Consider the following 19979-nt stretch of genomic DNA (forward strand, 5'->3'; position numbering starts at 1 on the left):
CATTTGTGTGCAAATTGCAATGGTATGACTCCCTGACCCCCCTACTTGCCCAAAATGTCCCCCACTTATTTGGGGGGGAATCTCTAAATGGGCTTTCATATATGTATGCTCATAAAATAGTCTGCCGTGTTCTTCTTTTCCTTCCCAAGATGCACTTTTGGACATCTACTCTGCAACAAGCTGACCTAAGCAGCTGCATTCATTTTCCAGTACCTGTTTTGGAGTTATGTCCACTGGGAGGACCCAGAGTCCTCACTAAGCTTAACGAAATGCTAGTTGTACCCAAAACTACCAGTCTCCGCTGCTGGAGCAGGGAGAAAATCTTGCCATGCATCTGCGTTGTGTCAGCTTATCTAAGCAAGAATTTCCTGTCAGAGTTCTCTTCTCTGTATAGGCACAGATTAGCCTTGCTCACAAGAGCTATTTTGTGTGAGATCTGGAAGGCAGGAGTGAAGCAGCACCCCTGTTTTTTCACTCTGATGGTCTGTACAGCAGAGTGGCACTTTGCCCCCATTAGTCACTGATTTGCCAGTCCCACCAGATCTGCTGCTTCTGCAAGTCCTTGGCCAGGTACATAATGCATGTCTCCTGCACATCGCCCAGGGCATTGACATGGGTGGTGGTGGGAGACCAATGTAGATCCCAGTGGGCCCTCGTGGGTTCCAGTTTGTTCTTGCTCTTTTCCACCTCCAGTTTTCTTTGACTGTTAGTCTAGCTGATCTATGGCAACATCAAGTTTAACACCAGGCATAGGGACACCATCCTGCATAGAATGCCCTACTCCCTCCCACAGCTGGGTAATATCTAACTCCTGTGGATTATTTCATATCACTGACAGTGGTCCTGCTTTTCTAATTGAACCTTAAAATAAGACAGGTCTCCCACCCAACTTTGTGCTACCTGGACCCAAGAGCAGCTCTGCTTTTCCAAAACTTTAATAAAGACTTCTCCTTAAAGCCAGGTGTCCAGTGTCTGACCAGCACCTCTGTAATCAGAGACTCAAACCACAGGGCTGAGCGGGGGCAAGGTGCCAACACAAACCTTCCATTTTCTTCTCTTTTCCTGAGCCCACCCCAACCAAATGCCTTCCTCCTCCCCCATTTAATAGAAATAAAAGCTCCCTGCAGTAGCATGGGTGTGAACAGATGTTCTATGTGGGCGTGAGTGCTGGTGGAGGGCTGCTTTGCTCTCAACCCCAGCTGCCTCGGGGCTCTGCTCAGACAATTCCAGTGCCCTCAGAGACAAGACGAACTCCTCCCCGAGTCTTTGATTCTCACGTTCAAAGAGTCCCAGCAACTTGACCCTTTCCTCATGTCTTTGTTTTCACTCATTTCCTTTCCATGGTGCTTTGCCAGAATTCTGGGATGGATTACAAGGCCTCCCCGAGGACCTACTTTACTGAAGGAGCACGATAGGGAAGAGCAATTTCATGGCTTTTATAGGCCATGCAATACTAGATCTGGTAACCTTGAGTCTGCAAAGCCCATGGAAAGTGAGGAAATTCTGAGATAGAAGAGGATGAACTAGAAGTGGGTAATGAGAGGACCTGTCCCCTACCTGCCGGAAGCTTGAATCCTTCTGCAAGTGACTCACAGGCTCTGAGCAAGTCTCTTTCTGCTCTTCCTCTGAAAGAGGGTCCTGTAGATTTAACCTATTTCCTTCTCACTGGTCCCACAGGACACTGCCAGTATTATGAGAAGAATAAGCTCTGAAGCCTCAAAAGCTGTGTTACCTAGTGCAGACTTTTCTGAACCTGACTGATCATTGAAACTTCCTCGTTTGGGTTACTATTTTTACGTACATGTTAGACACCAGCACAACTTTTCAGCTCTCCACCTCCTCCCCAAGATTTTAACTCAGCAGACTGGGGTGTGACATGGAATCTGTACTTTAAAAATGAAGCAAAAAACAAACAAGACTCTGCAGATTATTCTTACGATAAGCCAAGTTTGTAAACCACTGTGAACAACCATATCTAGTGAACAACTGATCTATCTAGTAAACTGATCTAGTGAGGAAAAGAGCCTTCTAGAATTTACAAGTTCTGTCTTCAAGGCCAAGGAAAATGGAATGACTTATCCAGGTATTTCCAGCACAAAAACACATTTTCATTAGAATTATGAGAAGCATGAGTGACTGTTTCTGAGACATTTGGGTGAAAAGCATACTGGTGAAGCAAAATCTTCCTCCCAAATAGGTTTAAATTCAGACCAAGCCTGTGGAAAAGGTGACAGTGGTGGGAGATTGAGCAGAGAAGAAAGAATTGCATTTTCTGAACAGTTTTACTCTCATTGTGACCACCATACATTCTGGATATGCTGGGAATCTCTTTGTTTTATAGATACTTATTACAAAGTAGCCTAATAGCTCACAAACCATGAATCTCCATGTTTGATGTGGAAGAATAATGCTTGTTATTTATAATATACCACACTTTGGCAAACCATGAGAGAATGGATTTGGGGATGGGGTTCTGTTTGTTTAAGGATTTAAAATTTTGAATGCATCTTTCAATGTTTATCTTTTTTAAAACGTATAGTTGACATATCATATTAGTTTTAGGTGTGCCACATAGTGGTTCAGAATTTCTATATATTACAAAGTGATACAACAATAAGTCTAGTTATAATCTATCATTATACACAATTATATTATTGTTGACTGTATTCCCTGTGCTGTATTTTACATTCCTGTGACTTATTTATTATTTATTTTATCACTGAAAGTTTGTACCTCTTAATCTCCTTCACCTATTTCATATATCTCTGCTTCCCTCCCATCCCCTCTGGCTACCACCAGTTCTCTGTATTTATGAGTCTGTTTCTGTTTTGTTTGTTTTGATATTTTAGGTTCTACATATAAGTGAAATCATATGGTATTTGTCTTTCTCTGTCTGACTTATTTCACTTGGCATAAAACCCTCTAGGACCATCCATGTTGTTGCAAATGGCAAGATCTCATTTTTTAAATGGATGAGTAATATTCCTGTGTGTGTGTGTGTGTGTGTGTGCGTGCACACGCACGTGTGCACACGCATGCACATGTTTGTTACATTGTCTTTGTTCATCCATCAGTACATAGATTGCTTCCATATCTTGGCTGTTATAAATAATGCTGCAACAGACATGGAGGTGCATATATCCTGTTGAATTAGTGTTTTTGTTTTCTTTGGATAAGTACCCAGAAGTGGAATTGCTGGATTGCATGGTAGTTCTATTTATTAAATGAGGAACCTCCATACTGGTTTCTATAGTGGCTGCACCAAGTTACATTCCCACCAACAGTACACCAGGGTTCCCTTTTCTGTTCATCCTCGCCAACACTTATTTCTTGTCTTTTTGATTCTAGCCATTCTGACAGGTGTAAAGTGGTATCTCATTGTGGTTTTGATTTGCATTTCCCTGATGATTAATGATGTTGAGCATCTTTCATGTGTCTGTTGACCATCTGTTTGTCTTCTTTGGAAAAATGTCTATTCAGGTTCTCTGCCCATGTTTTATTTGGATTTTTTTTTTTTGGTGTTGTATGAGTTTTTCAATATATTTTGGATATTAACTCTCTATTGGATGTATGATTTGCAGAAATATTCTCCCATTTAATAGGTTGCCTTTTCATTTTGTTGGTGATTTCCTTCACTGTGCAAAAACTTTTTAGTTTGATGTAGTCCCAATTATTTATTTTTGCTTTTTGTACTTGCTTCAGGAGACAGATCCCAAAATATCTTGCAAAGACTCATGTCTGAGAGTTCACTGCCCAAGTGTTCTTTTAGGAGTTTTATGTTTTTCAGATATCACATTTAGGTCTTTAATCTATATTGAGTTGATATTTTAATTTCAGGTCACCATCAGTTGCCTTATAACTAAGATGGCTACAATCCCAGACTTTATGGGGGGGGGGCGTGTCCACAGATTTATCATTCTACCCATTGTCTTCCATTGGTGCAGTATGATCGATTAACAACTCTGTGTTTCCTAATTTGAGTATGAGAAGTTGAAACTCCATCTTTAGGGACTGAGTGGAATGCATGCAAACCCATTTTGGATCTGTGTTCCATGGTCGGCATTTGCTGAACAAATTTCTTAAATGCTACGTTTCCTGGGAGGGAAAGCTATAGCCAATGTTTGTTCCATCAAATGTATTAATCCATTGCTTATTGCCTTGCTCTGGATAGTCAATCTGAGAGGAAGGACAGGCGCTCTGGGGGTCCAGCATTACATTTCATGCAAACACCAACTTAGTGCTGCCATCTCGTGGCTGGGCAAACTCTAAAGGCTACCAGCAACTTTGGAGCAACTTTCCTTTCTGAAAAGGAATTACACACTCAGAATGCATGTTCTCTACCTGCCTGGTAGAAAAATTGACCACTGGTTTCTAATAACTGTGCCAATCCCTGCTTTTCTGTTTCCTGAATGAAGAAAGTACCTGTTGTCTTATTAAGGTAGATTGTTGCCTGTTCCTTTAAAGAGAAAGGAATTCATTGTTTTGGTTTTAGTTATTTTTGGACCAGCCCTTAGGCAGTGTTTTGAGCGAAGGTTTGAGAAGTCTAGAGAAAAGGCTTTACAAAGAAGTGTACTACTCAAGGCCAGAAAGGGAGGCTGAAAATGGAGACAGATAGGTCTCACTTCTGGGGCAGAGCTTCCCAAAGTGTGGTCCCTGTGCCAGCTGCATCAGCAACACTGGGGAAACTTGGTAACATTCATGTTCTTGGCCCCCTGCTGAATCAGAAGCTCTGGGGTGCAGCCTAGAAATCTGTTTTTAGATGATTCTGAGGCAGGCTCCATTTAGAACACCGCTGTCTTGGGGAATAGAAGCACCCTTGGACAGATGTGAAGTAGACGATACTCAGCAGCCACTTGGTTCTCCATTATACTCATTCCTCTCCATTCCCTCTCTCTGCATTATTTACCCAACAAACCACAAATATTTACTGAGTGACTATTATGGGCAAGCCCTGTTTCATGTGATGTTGATATAGGCATTGGTTGTAAAGGGCCCAAGAATTTGCATTTCTAACAATTTCCTAGGTGCTGCTGGTGCTGCTGGTCTGGGGACTGGATTTTAGGAGTCCTGGTTTAGAGATAAGAGCAGCAGGCCCCAAAGCCTTGGTAGTTTTCAGATGGGGAGTGCATCTTAGGCTTTTCAGGATCTGTGTGGCCTTGAGACCTGCCTCTCAGCTCTTCCTGCCTCTTACCACCAGCACTCAGAAGACGTGGTTATTTGAATTGAACTCTAGTCCATTAGAAAGGGATTAAAATAACATGCTGTGATTTCACCACCCAAAGTCGGTGCAGTTGAAAAGCCAAAGCAGATAAACGATTATTAAAAGGCTTTCGCAAAAATTGTCAATAGTCTCGGAATTTGAGGCCATATATTAAAAGACCTGTTTGGTGCTCTACGTTGTCTCAGTCTGACCAATATTGCTTGCATTCAGCACATCCCTTTCTTGTTTAATTTGCCATTTATAAGTTTCGTTGGTCCAACGAATCCAAACAATTCTAATGCAAAGAATAAATAAGCAGAACAGCAAATCACACTGGATTTGTGGGCGCAATTATGCAGTAAGACATGTCAGAGCTGGGAGCAGTACTCTAATGGCAGGTAAGAATACAAATGTCTGCTTGTATGTCATATGCCGTCTCTACTATCTGCTGACTACACACAGCTCCTCTGACTGATCTTCTAGCAGGCATTGTCTGGGAAGGTAAGAGCTAGATTTTGCTTTGTAAAATCTTAAGCCTTACAGGGAGGGTGGGTGAGGGAGCTGAGTGTGGTGGTAAATACTCAAAGCTTTGGGGTCAGGCAGAGCTGGCCCCTGAATCCTTTATACCTTGTGGGAAGTTATTTGATCTCTCTGTATCTCATTTTCTTCACTGGTAGATTTGGAGCAGTGAAACCTACTTCATACAGTGGTTTTAAGGATCAAATGAATAATGGTAGGGCCTCCTGGGTGGCTCAGTCCGTTAAGCTTCTGACTCTTGATTTCTGCTTGGGTCATGATCTCACCATTGAGCCCTATGTTGGGCTTTGCACTGTTAGTGGAGCCTGCTTGGGATTCTCTTTCTCTCTCTTCCCCCTCCCTCTATCTCCCCCTCCCCTATGCGCGCGCTCTGTCTCTTAAATAAACTTATAAAAAAGGTAGGTAAGGCACACAGTGTGCACTCAGTATATAGTAGTCAACTCTCAGTTTCAGAGGGCTAGCGCTGGAAGAGGCAATGAGGAACACACCCACAGCCTTTGTGCTCTGGGCTATCTTCTCCCTGTTAAGTTGGTTGTGTTTAAATAGGAGTACTCAATCCCCCATTGGAGGGCACCCCCAGGGCTATAAAAACTCTGTTAACTACCAGGGCAGCAGAAATGCTGGCCTAGAGCAGCTGCATCAGATGACCACCTCTGAGACCCAAACACAAGCCTTTATGACAGAATTGATGAAACTGGGCCTGGATGATTTGGCTGAGATAGGATGTGCTTGAATTTTAAAGGTATTCCCCAATATGTGGTAGGTGCATGCTAGCCACAGTCACTGGGTTTGTTTGATGCACTCCTCCTGGGAAAGTTTGGTGGTGAAGTAACTGGGAGGAAGAAGGGGAGGCCTGGGTGGATGCTGTTGTGGAGGTATGGAGGGCCCTGCTTTGTTGAGGATTGGAAAGCAAGAAAGAAGGGGTACGTGGAGAAGTAGGGAGGTTGAGCGTGGGAAACTGGAGACTGAGGTTTTAATTTTTCTGAAGAAAGATTGCTATGGGGGAGTCCTACTCTGAAATACTTTCACGAACCATGGGTCAGTTCTCCCACAGTATGGCCTGATTGCTGAGCAAGTTTATAATCGAGTGAGAGTATGGGAGAGGGAAAAATCCATCTCATTATCAGAGTGATGACTACATAGGGGAATGAGTTCAGGCCATGGGGTCCGATTTGGTCCTGAGTTAGAATCTACATCTTCTTCCTTAAGCTGAAGGACTTTGGGCTATTTAGGTAACTAATCTGTGACTCAGGTCTGACTGTAAAATGGGATTATTAATATACCTGTCACAAGCCAGACTCTTCAGAGGATTAACAGGGATAATGCAAGAAAGCATTTAGCAGAATTCCTGGTTTATGGCAAGCACTGAATATTCACTAATGTTACGATAAAGAGTTTTTCTCTTTAGATTCCCTTGCATGGATTCTTAGCTGTGTGACCTTCATGGAGTCACCTATTCTTTCTGAGTCTGAGTTCCTTCAGTTTTTTAAGAACAGAAATAGCCTGAGGGACCTGCAGGTGGGGGCATGGGTCAGATGACTCTGCTCTATAATAGCTTTAGATGCGGACAAAGTCATTCGTTATGAGACTGAGTCTGAGGCAAGATGCCTGAACTGGTGAGTTTGGGGAGGCTGGGAGGGGATCTGAAGTTCATCAGGAGAAGTGCATTTGGAAAGGAGTGTATCTTCCGTTTTGACTGAGAGGAAATGGGGAGGGGATGTGGTATAGCACACTAAAGGCGGGGCAGCTGATGAAACTAGGCAGTGATATTTCTCAAACCCAAGGCACAGGTCCAGATTTGCCGCCTGGGCCGCCTCTGCACCTGTCATGTATGTCCTCAGTTGACTTTGGGATCAGCTGCTGAGGCAGCACCAGCGACTGGGACCTGGAAAGTAGCCCTGATGTTACATGGAGCCGCTTTCCAAATTTTGCCGATTTTCATTTATGAATTCAGTGTACATTTACTGAACATGTATTGTAATCTAGGTGTGATGAATTCAGCAAAGCATACAAATCTTGCTCTCCAAGGCCTTGTGGTCTCGTAGGGGATAAATAATAGCCTGCATACATGTGTAATTAAGACTTTTGCCATGCAGTAAAAGTTCAGAATACCATGAGACTGAACAGTAGGGTGAAGCCTAATTAGATTGGGGGGTTTGACAGCAAGAAGAGGTGAAATGGGCATGAGTTCCGATAAGACAGGAAAAGACACTGGCTGAAGTAGAGACAGGCTTATGTATTTATTTTTTAAACACAAACCTGTCTTTCACGAAGGGAAAGCCCCTCTCTTTGACCATGGGAAAAGCTGTTCCCCTGCTTCTGAATGCTTACTTTGTGCTTCCCCCACGCCATTGCATTGGCCTCCCTCCTTCAATTACCCCTGCCTGTGTAAATTTCAGCTCTGGCCTCAGCTCTAGCCCCACTTTGATAGAGCTTCTTACCTTTTCCACTCTCCAAGTGCTCTTCTCCGCACTTTTCTCAACATGCGTCTGAACTGTTCTCTCGACCTTGACTCCATGTGGCAATATGGCGTTTTTTTGTTACTCTCTTGTGACACATGTATGCTGGTTTGTATGTCATACATCTCTGCAAAAGTATATGCAGTGTCTCCCCAGCGAGAATATTGAGAAGGTAGTAGAGTGTTAGAGCTAAATGAGTCATTATAGATATTATCCTCTAAACTGCTATAAGAAAGTGTAACTGAAACCCAAAGAAGTTAAAGGACCCCACCAGTCACTGGATGGGAATCTAGGAATGTGACCATGTCTTGTTATTTTATGTTTTGCATTTACTGGGGTGCTTGTTCCAGAGTCAGAATCCGACACACATTTCTTCACTGATTGTTTATTCCCTGAGTTGGACCATTCCATTACTCAGTCTGGGCAGTGGTGTCACTTAGCCCCTCTGGTTGACTTGATTACCTTATTTATCAAATGGGTATAGTAATTTAAATGAACAGACAATTAACTAAATTCTTACTGTATGTCAAGAATTTTGCAAAGCTTTGGGTGGGCATATAAAGATGGTTAGATAGATCTGGTCATTGCCTTAGGGGAGCACACAATGGTAGAACTTGATAAAGGAGAAGTTCTAAAAGAGCAAAGATACTTATAATAAAGGGCTATGCAACATATGGAAACATGGAGCAGACCAACAGATTTTGCTTGCCAGAATTGGAAAAGTTCATCAATACCTTCTCTCTTCACCTCAACCTTGTGTTACGAGATGCCAGTGAGATAATGCAGTGAAAATGTGGGAAAAATTAGAAAGGAGTACATATGAACACACTAAGTGGATGGTATTGTGATTTGGGGGGCTTTGGAGAGGGGTCAGAGAAGACAAGGATGGCTGGGAAGTGAAGGGGAACAGTCACACTTTCTGATGAACCAGTACATTTTACACAGAGAAAATTCAGGTCCATGGCTATAGGCCGTATGAACTATAGCCATCCAGCTTGTAAATTTATCTTTTTGTCACAGGAATGGCCAAACCTGTTGATTCCGTTAATGCAGTTGAAGCTTTGTGTGTCCTAGGAAGTTAATCACCATTATCTGTCCATTGGAAGAAGGTGGCTGGGAAGGCCAGTGATAGAAGAGCAGATAAGGTATTGGTGGGAATTGGACCTTTGAAATGGGTTCCCCCGTTCCAAACCCATATGGGAAACTCATAGCAATGGTGGGCCATGTCTTGTTAGACTGATGAACCCTGATGGGCTGGTGAGAGATTCTCTTTTCTCCCCTTGTGCCATGCATCCTGGAATCACAGATATTTAAATATTGTATTGTTTTGAAATAAGTACTTTGGAAACATGAACAGCTGCTGTAATGAAAACACAGTGTTCAGAGAACTATTACTTGCTTAGGATTCATAATAGTGTGGGTCCAAGGACATTGCCCAGAACAGAATGACTGTGTATGGTGAAAGTCTGACTGACATCATCCCGGGAGGCATTCCTAGGAACAACAACAACAGGAGCAAAAAACCCTTTGTATTAATTTCTGTGATGCACTTGACACTTGGTTCTCCCCAAACTCAAGAGGGTCATCCAACCTAACCTAGAGCTGAGAGGGAGAGGAAAAAGTGACCACAGGGCACCCTCTGGTGGTAAGGCAGGCCCACTACAGTCCATGACCTGAGTCCAGGCCCCTGTGGGAAGGAAACCTGGACATCTCAGATTTTTAGTATCTCAGATGTGGAGGAACATCTTCTGTCTTCTAAGAAATATTCTAAGGATCTTCTTGCTGTGTTGTGTAGCAATAAAACAGGCAGGCACTGTGGAGTCTTCCATAAATAAATCATTATTAGTGTGAAACTGATCCAAGAAGAGCTCCACTGTAAGTCACTGTGACACATGGCTAATTCAGCCGGAGCCCCCCATCTTACACAACCATCTCTCTGGTTCCTTCTTTGCTTCCTCTGCTTCGCCAACATTCACCAGCAAGGGGTACTCTTGCTTTGAAGTTGAATCTGTATTATACTGCCGTGGAAACAGCAGGAACTGTGGTGCCCCTAAACCATTAGTGGGCTCTCCTCTTTGTGGCACTCTGATAGGAAGAGGAAGGCTGGAAAGGAGATCATTCAAATGATCAGTTGTCATCTCTCCCCAGGAGGGATGTCTTCACTATCCATCAATGCACAGATGTTGCATTGTTGTTGGCATAAGTGTCTTGAGTGACAAAGGGCCTGTGATCTCAGGGATCATGACTGGAGCTGTCCTCAGCTCAATTTCACAGTAGTGCCATGTGATGCCTTAACTGAAGCACCTTAAGCATGAGGGGAGGTCATATAAATGGCAGCACCTCAGTACTGCCTAGTTTTGTCTCTGGCTAAAGCTGAGTGAGAACCCCAGGCCAGCTGGCAACATCGGCCATTCAGCAGGACAGACGTTCCCAGTCTGTGCCTGGATGTCCTTTTAGGCTGACCATTTGTGTGTCGTGTCCCAGGAGTAACGCTGGACCAGATAATAAAGTATCTGGCATGCCCACTTTGCAAATGACTGGGACAGACTTGTTTTTATTGGAGCAGAAGTCTGAGACCACAAGTCTCACCACAAGTTCACCCGCAGCTTGAATCTGTGGTGGCGGTGTGTATGAGGGTTTCATGCCTGCGCTTTAGCCACGAGGTTTTTGTCACCTCATGAGTCCTTCCAAGTCATTCTTTTGTGATAACAAAGGGTAAATAGTGGCTAATAGTGGATTTACCCTCACGCAAGTTTTGCTGTCAGAACCCCTAGATCCTCTGAGTAGCCCTGGGTGAGTCAGGGAGATGGAGAGGACACAGCCATTCCTGATGGTGCAGTCCCCTGCAGCAGAAACAAGTAGAGAAACAACTCTGTGGACCCCAGAGGAAGACTCCACCTCATTTGAAGCAGAGTATTTGGTGTGTGCCTCCTCATAGGCAGCCTGGAAGGATCTACTCCAAGCCTGTTTTGCTCAGGCCCAATGATTTCTTTTGAGCCGTGAGGCAGGGGTGGACCTCGTAGACAGATGGTGAGCTCCAGTTAGGAGATACCCCAGAGAGAATTAAATCAGCAGTTTTTTTACTTTTTCTTTCTTTCTTTTTTTTTTTTTTAAAGAATCAATCCAAGTACTTTGAACATTTCATTAATGTATAGTACACACTTTTAAGTAAAATATATAACCCCAATGTCAGTGATTGTCACATTGCAAAACCATTCTATAACCAATTAAGTTTTAAATTTTCTATAGTTTTCATATTCAAAGAGCTCCTGCCCAGTATGTACTGGAAATCACCATGTCAGAACACTTGTTTTCTTATTTTTATTTTTTGGGGTTGGGGGAGAAGGGCAGAAGGAGAGAGAGAGAAAATCCCAAGCAGGCTCCATGCTCAGTGCAGAACCTGTTGCAGGGCTCACTCCTACAACTCTGGGGTCGTGACCTGAGCTGAAATGAAGAGTCAGATGCTCAACCTACTGAGCCACCCAGGCACCCCAGGACACTTGTTTATAACTTAAAGGCCTCTCAGAGTCATCAAAGGGAAACATAAGGAGGTAACCTGTCAGGGGTGTACTAGTCTTCAAAGGGATTTTCCCACTGTGCTTTTGAAGAACATTCCATCACTTTTGAGAAAGTTCTTTCCCTGGAAACCCTCAGGAAAATCACTCATTGAAAAAATTCCTTTGTCAATGCCCATGGATGGGTGGGGGGCTTGTGCAGAGTATGTTGAGTGAGCTGCTCTACGTTGTGATCTATTGTAGACATTTGATTATCTCTAGGCATTAGACCCTCTGATAAAGTTGCTAGATAGCACTAGATGACAATGGTTTCTTTTGACTCCCCAATAAAGATCACCCTGTGCGTTGATTACTCATGTTGACAACTCTGAATGCTGCCATTCAGCTGGGTACCTGGTTTACACCCAGAGCAAAAAAATGGACTCACTCAATGGGATACTGTGAAAGTGAGGGGCATGACCAGTAAGAAGAGATGTTCATTAGAGAGAGACAGAGAGAGAGAAAGATGCTCTTTTATATTGAAATTTTAATTTGACAGACCATTCAATATTGCTCTTCTAGATTTGCACTAAGTGAGGCCCGAACTGAGAGTCTAGGGATGCTCGGGTAGGTGCTCCTGTACCATCTCATCTGAGAAAGCCCAAGGGCAAAACTCAGCTTTGTAACATACTTAGCTGGGTGCTCATCTGTTGCTCTTATTTGGGACGTTGCATCAACTCATTCAACAAATAATTATTGAATACTTACTATGTGTCAGGCAGTGGGGATATGAGAGTGAACAATTATTTAAATTTATCTACTCAGATATTTTGTTTTAAATATTTATCAAAGTAATAAATAGTAAAGAAGATCTTAGTGATGGCAAGAAGCAGTCTTTTGTGTGATCATTACCCCTTCCCAGTCCCAGAATTGACCTGTTTATGGTTTAATGCTTCTGGTGATTATCTCTGTAGTATATGTTATACCTCTATTTCTTGATTTATGAGCACTAGATTATATTTTTACATTTACACTATAAAAAATGAGTAATTGGGTCATTTATACCATGGTCACCTATTCTTAACTCTCTTCTTCCTGCTTTCCCTCAATATTTGATAATAATTCTTACCAAATTGTTATTATTATTCCTATCATTAATTTCCTTCTCACCTCAAACCAAGGAGAAGGATCACCACTCAGAAAAAGTGGAGGTCTCTACCAGAAGGAGAGACTGGCAAAGGTTTTGTCCTTTAGGTACCACATTTCTCTGAGTGTCCTTGTGAATGTTGTTTGTAGTCACTCTCTGAGGTCCTGGATTCTAGATCTGTGGCTCCCATTTCACCTTTCTTGTGCAAGTTGATGGCTGACTTAGAATCCTTACCTGAGGGTGTATATATTTACCTGAATTATTGCCAATAATAAGGAACTACAGCTTCGCCTGAAATGCATCATATATACTGAAAACCTTTTCTTTCAAAGTTTGGATGGATTGTTCCAGGTCTTTGGGGATAGGGGAATGATGGAAACCTCCTCAACTCCAAAAACTCAAATTCTCAAACTCTTTTACAAACCAAATAATTTCCCCTCTGTTGCTCTCACTCCCTCACCCTTACTAAGCCATGCTCTCTAGTTCCCCAATGGTTGACTCTTCTCCCAGTCCAAGATGGCCAGGAGATTGATCTCTGGTGCCAATTTTGATCAGTAGTTAGTAGTGGGTTCCATGATGCTGTGAAGAATGAGATTTCCTTAGGGAATAACCCAATGATTGATTCCCTAACATCTATTCCAGTTAAGATGAATGAGTCTAAAGCATCTCCTTCCCTGGACAGTGAATAATTTAGAAAAGGGCAAGCAACCTACCTTTGAATACTGTGTTGTGAAAAGAAGCCTGCTGATGGTTTCAGGGAAAGCTAACTTTTCTCCTACAAGTGGGGAAGTATGATCTGTCTGTATCCTCTGGACCTTGTCATCCTGGATATGATTTCTGCTACAGCCATCTTGCAACTGGAATGAATATTAAGCCAACTTTGAGGATGGCAAAACAGACAGATGGAGAGAAATGGGGTCCTTAACTCCATTGAGCTACTGAATCAACCAACCCTCAATCCACCCCCATTCTGGCCCTCTAGACTTTCTATTATGTGAGAGAATACATTTCCATGTTGTTTTTTTTTTTTTTTCCAACGTTTATTTATTTTTGGGACAGAGAGAGACAGAGCATGAATGGGGGAGGGGCAGAGAGAGAGGGAGACACAGAATCGGAAACAGGCTCCAGGCTCTGAGCCATCAGCCCAGAGCCTGACGCAGGGCTCAAACTCATGGACTGCAAGATCGTGACCTGGCTGAAGTCAGATGCTTAACCGACTGTGCCACCCAGGCGCCCCATTTCCATATTGTTTAAGCCAGTTTGAGTCAAGGCTTCTGAAATCAGAGCAATTGATAGGATTTCTGAAGTCATTTCTGGAATCAGTGGGAAAGGGGCTGTGATTGATTAGCTGTGTCTGTCAATGATGCAGATGTAGACATTTATGAACTTATGCTCTTTAGCTCCTCCCTAGGACCTTGTATAGGCTTCCTCTATTGTGTTTGTTTTGCTTTTATTACTACCCAGAATAGTATTTTTTAATTGAGATGTAACTAACATGTAACATTCTGTTTGTTTCTGGTGTACAATATAATGATTTGATACTTGTATATATTGAGAAATAGAACCATAATAAGTGTAGTTAACATCCATTACCACTTGTAGTTATTTCATTTTTTGTTTTGGAAACTTTTAAGATTTATTCTCTTAGCAACTTTCAAACATGCAATATAATATTATTGACTATAGTAACCATTGTATTCCATAGTATTCCATAGTATTCCATTGTGTATATAAACCACAATTTCTTTATCCATTCGTCAGTTGATGGACATTTAGGCTCTTTCCATAATTTGGCTATTGTTGAGAGTGCTGCTGTAAACATTGGGGTACAAGTGCCCCTATGCATCAGCACTCCTGTATCCCTTGGGTAAATTCGTAGCAGTGCTATTGCTGGGTCATAGGGTAGGTCTATTTTTAATTTTCTGAGGAACCTCCACACTGTTTTCCAGAGTGGCTGCACCAGTGTGCATTCCCACCAACAGTGCAAGAGGGTTCCCGTTTCTCCACATCCTCTTCAGCATCTATAGTCTCCTGATTTGTTCATTTTAGCCATTCTGACTGGCATGAGGTGATATCTCAGTGTGGTTTTGATTTGTGTAGTGTAGTTTTAAATCTGGGGGTTTTAAAATCTGTAGTTTTAAATCTAGTGTAGTTTTAAATACCTCTGTCTTTGTTCTTCTTTCTCAAGATTCCTTTGTCTATTCAGGCTTTTTGTAGCTCTAATACAAATTTTAGAATTATTTGTTCTAATTCTGTGAAAAATGCCATTAAGATTTTGATGGAGATTTCATTGAATCTGTAGATGCCCTAGACATTTCAACAATATTAATGCTTCTAATCCATGAACAAAGAATATATTTCCATTTATTTTTGTTTTCTTCAGTTTATTTCATCACTGTCTTATGGTTTTTAGGGTATAGGTCTTTCCCCTTCATGGTTATATTTATTCCTAGGTGTATTATTTTTTTTTCATGCAATTGCAAATGAGATTGTTTCCTTAATTTTTCTTTCTGATAGTTCATTATTAATGCACAGAAGCACAAGAGATTTTTGTATGTTGATTTTATGTCCTGCAATTTTACTGAATTCCTTGATTAGCTCTAATAGCTTTTTGGTGGAATCTTTGAGGTTTTCTATATCTAAAATCATGTCATCTGCAAATAGTGGAAGTTTTATTTCTTCTTTCTAATTTGGATGCCTTTTATTACTTTTTCTTGCCTAAATGTTCTGTCTAGGGCTTTCAGTATTATATTGAATAAAAGTGGTGAGAGTGAATATCCTTGTCTTGTTCCTGATCTTAGGGGAAAAGCTGAAAGCTTTTCATTGTTGAGTATGGTGTTAGCTGTGGGCTTGTCATAAATGGCTTTGATTATGTTGAGAGTCTTTATCATAATTGGATGTTGAATTTTGTCAAATTCCTTTTCTGTGCCTTGAGATGATTACATGATCTTCACCTTTTATTTTGTTAATGTGGTGTATCAGATTGATTTGTGGTTGTTGAACCATCTCCCCATCTCTGAAATAAATCTCAATCTTGGTGTATGATCATTTTAATGAATTGTTGAATTCTGTTTGGTAATATTTTGTTGCAGATTTTTGCATCTATGTTCATCAGGGATATTGGCCTGTAATTTTGTTTTCTTGTGGTGTCCTTGTCTGGTTTTGATATCAGGATAATGCTGGCCTTGTAAAATGAATTTGGAAGGGTTCCCTTCTCTTCTATATTTTAAGGTGGATATGGCAATTATTACATAAAATGAGTTTCCTGCCTTTGTGTCTCATCCTATGCTTTAGCTTCCTGAAATGCCTAACCCATTCTACGCTTCACTTTTTCTGTTCCTTTCGACTTCTATGGGTACTGACCTTTTGCTTATTCCATTCTTATGATCTTCCTCTTCTCCAGTGTAGGAATTTAAAAATCCCCCTGGGAGATCAGACAGGCCCACAGCACACTGCAATCTGTGGAAGCACCAGATGTGTGGTGTTGACAAGACCACATGGGGGGCAGATGTATCTGATTGCTGCAAGTTTGACTGCATCAGTTGCTAAGGCTGCATTGGCTGACCTGAGGGGCGGAGTCTCTCCCTGCTCTGGCCTCCACTGATCTGTGGGTAGCCCTCCAGAAGCTGTATGCTTGGTTAAAGAGGATATACTCTTTGTGGAGAGGAAGAGCTTTCCTTTAGTCAAGGATACACAGTATACTGACCTGAAAAAACACAGCGTTTGAGCTCATCTACTGACATTACTATGAACCTTTCTTAATTCCTAGAGTCCTCAGTGCATTTTCTAGGTCCATAAACAAGAATGGTAAAAGGTTGAGTGGAAACAATGGGGCTGCTATTTCTCAGATTTCATTTTTCATTTAACTTGGAAACAAGTTGTAGGGACTCAACCTGTGTTGCTTGTAAATTCAACCAAGAATAAAATGGATAATACACAGAGGTGTAGCTTGTGGAAGAATTCATGGTGCCCTCAGCAACAGACTTATACTTTTTTTTCCTCCTGTTTGCTAATTGATTAAAAAATATGTATGTATTGCAAAGTTCATTTATTGATTGAGAGAAGAGTGAAAAGGATAGCTTCTCTAATTAAAACCGATTGGAGCTGTGAAAGTTTAATTAATTGGATGCATGTCACTTCATTTCCATGTTATGTTGTGCACAGTGCTCTGTTTTCATAATTAACGTGTTGTGTCAGGGTGGTGGGTGTCTTTCTAATTAACAGTCTGAAGGAAAAGTGATGTATGGGCCTGCTGAATAGGCAGAGTAGGTGGAAAGAGAAGTCCCAGCCAGAATCCACATTTTCTGTTCCCAGTGGTCGGTTTCTTGCCATTTTATCACTCTTTGTGCAGTAAATGAGGTTTTGGTGGATCTTCCTAGAGACTGCTCTTTGTTTACTTCCTGGGTGTTTCTCCATCAGAGGACAGGGAGGCTGGATGACACTTCCAGAGAGTGCAGGGTGAAGACTGTCACCAGGTGAGGAAGAGTGACTCCACCCATTCTCTCCTATGAACTCCCTCACCATTCACTGCAATTGTTCCTTGCTGGGCAACCCTCTTAGGCAGGACAAACTTTCACTGAGTGTCCAGTCTGTGCAAGGTATTGTGATAGGTGAGTGGCTTTGAGCCCAGACTCCACCTTCTTACTAGACATGTGACCTTGGGGGAAATTACCTAAGTTCTCTGTGCCTCAGTTTCCCGATTTATAAAATGGGACTATTAAAACCTTCTTAGTCATGGTGTTGTGGGGCTTAAATGAAATAATGTAGATGGCATTTTTAGTACAGTATTGTCAGCCTATTGTTACTGAACAATTCTGTCTCTTTCCTATATAGTTTTTTGTTCCTTATTTTTAAATCTTTATTTGAATGGTCCTTTTATAGATTGCAACTCCTAACTGACGTCACCCCTGTGTCTTCTTCCTTAAATCCATACTCTTTTGGAAACAGAATTTTCTTTCCTAAAATGAAAAGTTGATTATATGGATATTTTGCTAAGACCTTAAAGGCACCCTCCTGCTCAGATGATGTTTCAACTCTGCGGTACAGGAATTCCAAGCCCAATAAGCTAGCCCAGACATCTACTTGGCCAGCCTCACCTATAGCTCCTCATTTCCTCAGCCATCCATGCATTGCCCACACACCCCAATCCTCAGTCTCCTTCATAGCTGAGCACAGCCTGCTCTTTTCCTCTTCTGTTTAGAAGTCTCCCTTTCTCAGAAAAGCAAACATCCTACTAGTTTTTCACATTCAGCTCACATGTCTCCTTTTTGAAGTCCTCTCTCCTTCCACAGCATTATTTTTTTGTTTGAGTGTCTCTTCCTGCCTAGACAGGAAGTTCCTCTATTCTGGGGCTGTGTCTTAGTCATCCTTGCATTCTAGTGCCTACCAAGAGTGTAGTGTGGAGCAGGCTTTTAATGATTGTTCAAAGACGGGCACAAAGAGCAAAAGTTTTGCTTCGTGTGGAATAACTTTAATATCTGCCTTCTGCAAGACTGTTGGCTTCATTCAGGCAGGGGACATTTCTGTTTTGTTCAACATTGTTCCCTGTTGCTTGGCACATGACAGGTGCTCAATAAATAAATAAAATTGGCATGTCACCTGGTCTATATGCCTCATAGGTTGTGAGGACAAATTGATGATGAGTATAAAAGTCCTTAAAGTTTAAAAATGATTGAAAATGAAGCAGAATTATTTACAACAGAACAATAATTGCTATTGATGTTATTGCCATGATACATGTTGTTATTGCTGAAAGATATGCCCTTCCCCTTTTGGAGTAGATTTCCTGAGTAGCATGTCCTCTGGATCCTTCTTTATGTTGTCATCACAACTGGGGGTGACCTTTTAATCATCGGAGAGGGATCCTGACAGCCAATACCGTTCAGCCAATACTGCAACTTAGCTGCTTGTGAGACTCATCTTATCCCTTAAAAAACAAAAAACAAAAAAAACCTATAACCTTCTGTCTTTCCTATAATATGCTATTTTCCTACCTCAGTGACATGTATGATAAATAATGCATACTGGTAATTTTAGAAAATCATTTTATTTTCAGGCACTTTTTATATAGAATCTAATCAATATTTATACTTATTCAAGGGATTTTCTTTCTGTTTTTTTTTTTTTCCATTACAAGGGTTTTCTCTTCTTATAAATGTTTGACCTTGTGTCAATTCACAAGTCTTTCCTCTAGTGTAAAACCTAGAAAACAAAACCCAGCCGTAAAGATTGTCTCCACACTCCTTCTCACTAATCAGGAAGTGCTTACAGGAAACGGGCCCAATCCCATGTTCCATTTTTGCTAGCTCTTCACATTTGGATGTAGTTTGGGAAATTGAATTACACCCCCAGCCCAATGCCAGTGTCATTCTTTCAGCAATATTTACGGTGCTGGGAGTGGGAGATTATAAAGACCCAAGGTGATTAAAAATAGCTTTGCATTGAAATGACTCTTCAGAGGCCCTATTCCTCCACTTGAAAATTTAATATTAATTAAGAAATATTCAGGCCCTGAACTGTTCACCCAAGTATATCTTGAATCTCCTAGCAAAGCAAGGGATTCTGGTCATGGGGAGTTTAACTGGGGTGAAGGCCCTGGGGGTCTGAGGGTCCAGGTTCTAGGCTGGCTCCCACTGGTTGGCCATACGTTAAGGGGAAGTCGCTCAACCTTTCTGGGCTTTTGCTTCTGGGTCAGTTGAATGAAGAGGCTGCTTCAGTGAATCTAGTGAGTGTGCAGGCTGCCATTCTACAAGGATACTTGTTGCATTCCTACCTTGTACCAGCACTGTGCTGGGTGCTGTAGACACAGCCATGAAGAAGACTCACCAGCCTAGGTGATGATGGAAGACACCAGTGTGCTGGTGCTCAGGCCCAAAGCACAGCTTGTGGACCTGTGTGACTGGCTTGGTCATAGTTTCCTGCCAACCTTTAGGCCTGTGCGTGAGTTGAGCCCTGGTCACCAGTTCAGTCTCTCACTCGGTTCCCCTTCCTGCTGACTGACTTCACCCCAAGGCAGGATATAGGGGAACTTGTGAAAACATTGCCTCAGAAGAAGAGGAAGTGGGCAGAGCTTAGCTGTCTCTCCTCCCGGAGGCTCCTTGACTCTGCTCTTCTGCCAGGGATGGTTTTTGCATTCCCAGGGC

At 42.0% G+C, this 19979-nt stretch overlaps 1 protein-coding gene across 7 annotated transcripts in view; it reads left to right on the forward strand.

Annotated features, from left to right (window-relative positions):
* The window catches only part of THSD7B (thrombospondin type 1 domain containing 7B), a 1583202-nt gene that overhangs the window by 330553 nt on the left and 1232670 nt on the right, over positions 1 to 19979 (forward strand). The window contains exons 1-2 of one of the 7 annotated variants that reach the window (XM_045033718.1): positions 7330 to 7353; positions 9217 to 9341. The exons of 5 other annotated variants lie outside the window; for them this stretch is intronic. The gene's annotated coding sequence lies outside the window, so the exon portion shown is untranslated. Of the gene's footprint in view, positions 1 to 7329; positions 7354 to 9216; positions 9342 to 19979 lie in introns of those variants that run through there. One more of the 7 variants, XM_045033716.1, reaches the window with a different exon arrangement.

Source organism: Felis catus, chromosome C1 (genome assembly GCF_018350175.1).
Source record: "Felis catus isolate Fca126 chromosome C1, F.catus_Fca126_mat1.0, whole genome shotgun sequence".
Lineage (NCBI taxonomy): Eukaryota > Metazoa > Chordata > Mammalia > Carnivora > Felidae > Felis > Felis catus.